Below are 5,548 nucleotides of genomic sequence, written 5' to 3'. Positions count from 1 at the left end.
AATTCATGCTAGAAACATGCTAATTCATGCTAGAATCATGCTAATAACATGCTAATTCATGCTAGAAACATGCTAGTAACATGCTAATTAATGCTAGAAACATGCTAGTAACATGCTAATTCATGCTAGAATCATGCTAGTAACATGCTAATTCATGCTAGAAACATGCTAGTAACATGCTAATTCATGCTAGAATCATGCTAGTAACATGCTAATTCATGCTAGAATCATGCTAGAAACATGCTAATTCATGCTAGAATCATGCTAGAAACATGCTAATTCATGCTAGAATCTTGCTAGTAACATGCTAATTCATGCTAGAATCATGCTAGAAACATGCTAATTCATGCTAGAATCATGCTAATAACATGCTAATTCATGCTATAAACATGCTAGTAACATGCTAATTCATGCTAGAATCATGCTAGTTACATGCTAATCCATGCTAGAATCATGCTAGAAACATGCTAATTCATGCTAGAATCATGCTAATAGCATGCTAATTCATGCTAGAATCATGCTAGTAGCATGCTAATTCATGCTAGAATCATGCTAGTAACATGCTAATTCATGCTAGAATCATGCTAGTAACATGCTAATTCATGCTAGAAACATGCTAGTAACATGCTAATTCATGCTAGAATCATGCTAGTAACATGCTAATTCATGCTAGAATCATGCTAATAACATGCTAATTCATGCTAGAAACATGCTAATTCATGCTACAATCATGCTAATAACATGCTAAATCATGCTAGAAACATGTTAGTAACATGCTAATTCATGCTAGAAACATGCTAGTAACATGCTAATTCATGCTAGAATCATGCTAGTAACATGCTAACTCATGCTAGAAACATGCTAGTAGAATGCTAATTCATGCTAGAATCATGCTAATTCATGCTAGAAACATGCTAGTAACATGCTAATTCATGCTAGAATCATGCTAGTTACATGCTAATTTATGTTAGAATCATGCTAGTTACTTGCTAATTCATGCTAGTAACATGCTAATTCAGACTCGGCTTTTCAAGCCACCATAAAGTTTGTCCTCAAACTTTAATATCTAGTTATTATTATTATTCTTCTGAGACTAATTTCTAAGTGTATCTCCTCCTAGGCCTTTCAAGCTACATACTTCAAACTTTCGTCAAACCTTCAAACTGGTCTGACTCGGGTTGCTATATCTTTTCTAACTGATCCGACCTTGGGTTTTCCGAAAAACGACCCAGAAAAATCCCAAAAGTCCCATTGACTTAACATTGGGTCAAACTTTGTGAGCCCATAACTCTGCATCAGACTGTCCTACAGACTTCTAACTGGACTCATTTAACTCAGTCTAGCCAGCAGCCAATAACTGATGACTTTTTAACTTACTAGCCACTCCCTAGCAACCACTTACAGCACCCTAGCAACTGTCCCATAGACTTCCATTGTAAAAGACTCCCATTTACTTAACATTGGATCAACCTTTGTGAGCTCATAACTCTGCATCAGACTGTCCTACAGACTAGAGTCTGGCCTCATTCAACTCAGTCTAGCCAGCAGCCAATCACTGATTACCTTTAAACTTACTAGCCACTCCCTAGCAACCAATTTCAGCACCCTATCAACTGTCCCAGAGACTGTGACTAGCTATTCTAACACACGCTAACAGTTTTAACATCCTACTGACATGCTAATCTTGCTAGAAAGGTGCTAGCAACACGATAGTGACATGCTAGTCATGCTAGTAACATGCTAATTCATGCTAGAATCATGCTAACAACATGCTAATTCATGCTAGAAACAAGCTGACTCATGCTAGAATCATGCTAGTAACATGCTAGTTACATGCTAATTAATGCTAGAATCATGCTAACAACATGCTAATTCATGCTAGAAACATGCTAATAACATGCTAATTCATGCTAGAAACATGCTAGTAACATGCGAGAATCATGTTAGTAACATGCTAATTCATGCTAGAATCATGCTAATAACATGCTAATTCATGCTAGAATCATGCTAGTAACATGCTAATTCATGCTAGAAACATGCTAGTAACATGCTAATTCATGCTAGTAACATGCTAATTCATGCTAGAATCATGCTAGTAACATGCTAATTCATGCTAGAAACATGCTAGTAACATGCTAATTCATGGTAGAAACATGTTAGTAACATGCTAATCCATGCTAGAATCATGCTAGTAACATGCTAATTCATGCTAGAATCATGCTAGTAAAATGCTAATTCATGCTAGAATCATGCTAGTAACATGCTAATTCATGCTAGAATCATGCTAGTAACATGCTAATTGATGCTAGAAACATGCTAGTAACATGCTAATTCATGCTAGTAACATGCTAATTCATGCTAGAATCATGCTAGTAACATGCTAATTCATGCTAGAATCATGCTAGTAACATGCTAATTCATGCTAGAATCATGCTAATAACATGCTAATTCATGCTAGAATCATGCTAGTAACATGTTAATTCATGCTAGAAACATGCTAATTCATGCTAGAATCATGCTAATAACATGCTAAATGATGCTAGAATCATGCTAATAACATGCTAATTCATGCTAGAAACATGCTAATTCATGCTAGAAACATGCTAGTAACATGCTAATTCATGCTAGAATCATGCTAGTAACATGCTAATTCATGCTAGAATCATGCTAGTTACATGCTAATCCATGCTAGAATCATGCTAGTAACATGCTAATTCATGCTAGAATCATGCTAGTAACATGCTAATTCATGCTAGAATCATGCTAGTAACATGCTAATTCATGCTAGAATCATGCTAATAACATGCTAATTCATGCTAGAATCATGCTAGTAACATGCTAATTCATGCTAGAATCATGCTAGTAACATGCTAATTCATGCTAGAAACATGCTAATTCATGCTAGAATCATGCTAGTAACATGCTAATTCATGCTAGAATCATGCTAATAACATGTTAATTCATGCTAGAAACATGCCAATTCATGCTAGAATCATGCTAATAACATGCTAAATGATGCTAGAAACATGCTAGTAACATGCTAATTCGTGCTAGAAACATGCTAGTAACATGCTAATTCATGCTAGAATCATGCTAGTAACATGCTAATTCATGCTAGAATCATGCTAGTAACATGCTAATTCATGCTAGAATCATGCTAATAACATGCTAATTCATGCTAGAAACATGCTAATTCATGCTAGAATCATGCTAATAACATGCTAGTAACATGCTAATTCATGCTAGAAACATGCTAGTAACATGCTAATTCATGCTAGAATCATGCTAGTAACATGCTAATTCATGCTAGAAACATGCTAGTAACATGCTAACTCATGCTAGAAACATGCTAGTAACATGCTAATTCATGCTAGAATCATGCTAATTCATGCTAGAAACATGCTAGAAACATGCTAATTCATGCAAGAATCATGCTAGTTACATGCTAATTTATGTTAGAATCATGCTAGTTACTTGCTAATTCATGCTAGTAACATGCTAATTCAGACTCGGCTTTTCAAGCCACCATAAAGTTTGTCCTCAAACTTTAATATCTAGTTATTATTATTATTATTATTATCATTATTATTATTATTATTATTATTATTATTATTGTATTTATTATTATAATAATCATAACACTAACACTATTATTATAATTATTTATGCTTTTAGAGTATCAAATCTGGTTATTAAATAAAATTCAGAAGTAGAAGTTTCAGTAGTAAATATGACACTAGAGACAACAGAGCAATGCCTGTGAAATCACAAGAAGAAATTACATAGATTAATAAATTAAATGATTTATTGATTATTGAATGATTAATTGTTTAAAATAAAATATTTCCAATGAAACACACAATCTCAATCTTGGCCTACTTTATAATATTAACGGCTCCATGCAACTTGTTCTGTCTCTAGAGAAGACGTCTGTTCTGATTGGCCCATGGCAGGTGTTAATTTGTAAAGGAAACTGGTGAAGCTGATAGTGTGCTTGTTTGTCATCTGGAGAGTGCAGGGGATCTGTGTTTCTGTGCCTCTGTGTGACGTCTATTTGAGGATTGCTCTTAAAGGCCATCAAAGAAAAAAAATCTCTCCTCTAAGCTGCTTTTCTTCAACACTCTTCCAAGCTACATGTAAAGCTGTGTACAGTCGCCGAGCGCACCTTCACAAATCCCCCCTTTTTTTGGACACATGCTTAACCTGCTTTGAATAAAACTTGAGATGACATCAGACGAATACGGGAACGTCAAAGGACCACGGGGAGGTTTGAAGTGCTGCGTATGCGTATATGTGTGTGAGTTTTAGATAGTGAGTAAGTGTCTTTGTAAATGTCACTTTAGTGTGTGTGTGTGTGTGGAGTCCTGCAGTTCCTGCTTCCTGTAGAGTGAGGTGATTACCGTCTATCAGTCACACCAACCCTGCCTTCAGATCCATAGTGCACATAGCGCTGTCCTCATAGCAACAGGGCTAAAAATTGTCAATGGGAAATGCAGTGGATTTCTCAATGATGGCATCATTCTAGGTTTTCAAACAAGGTTAATGCAAGACACTGCTGGTGAGTAAGGTAAAACCGTCAAGTAATAGTTATCACCAGTCAAATGTAATGCAAAAGATTTAAGTTCTTTGTATTGCAAGTTTCTAAAATGTAATGTTTAAATATGCAAATAAAACATTATTTTGTTAAATATCCACTAATGTGCATTTATTTCTAGCACACAAATCTGAACATTTGATGAAGTCTGGTTCAAACTTTATATTTCATTAGTTTAATCGTTCATTTGTTCATTTTTAAAATAAAATTAAAAAATATTTTAAATAAAATAAAATATTTAATCAAAATATAAATGAATGAAAATTTTGTCAACCAGCCAATCAATTTTGACCATAAAAATCTACACTCGCCGGCTACTTTATTAGGTACACCTGTCCAACTGCACAAATTTCTAATCAGCCAATCACATGGAAGCAACTCAATGCATTTAGACATGTAGACACGGTCAAAACAATCTGCTGCAGGTCAAACTGAGCATCAGAATGGGGAAGAAAGGTGACTTTGAACATGGCATTGTTGTTGGTGCCAGACAGGTTGGTTTGAGTATTTCAGAAACTGCTGATCTACTGGGATTTTCACACGCAACCATATCTGAATGCACAACACATCGAACCTTGAGGCAGATGGGCTACAGTAGCAGAAGACCACACCAGGTGCCACTCCTTTCAGCTAAGAACAGGAAACTGAGGCTACAATTCACACATGCTCACCAAAATTAGACAATAGAAGATCGGAAAAACGTTGTGTGGTCTGATGAGTCTCGATTTCTGCTGCGACATTCGGTTGGTAGGGTCAGAATTGGCATCAACCACATGAAAGCATGTATCCATTCTGCCTTGTATCAACAGTTCAGGCTGTTGGTGGTGGTGTAATGGTGTAGAGGATATTTTCTTGGCACACTTTTGGGCCCATTAGTACTAATTGAGCATTGTCTCAAAACCACAGCCTACCTAAGTATTGTTTGCTAGCCATGTCCATGCATTTATGACCACA

The sequence above is a fragment of the Danio aesculapii genome, chromosome 19 (assembly GCF_903798145.1).
Source record: "Danio aesculapii chromosome 19, fDanAes4.1, whole genome shotgun sequence".
In the NCBI taxonomy this organism is placed as follows: Eukaryota; Metazoa; Chordata; class Actinopteri; order Cypriniformes; family Danionidae; genus Danio; species Danio aesculapii.
This window is presented reverse-complemented; position numbering follows the sequence as displayed.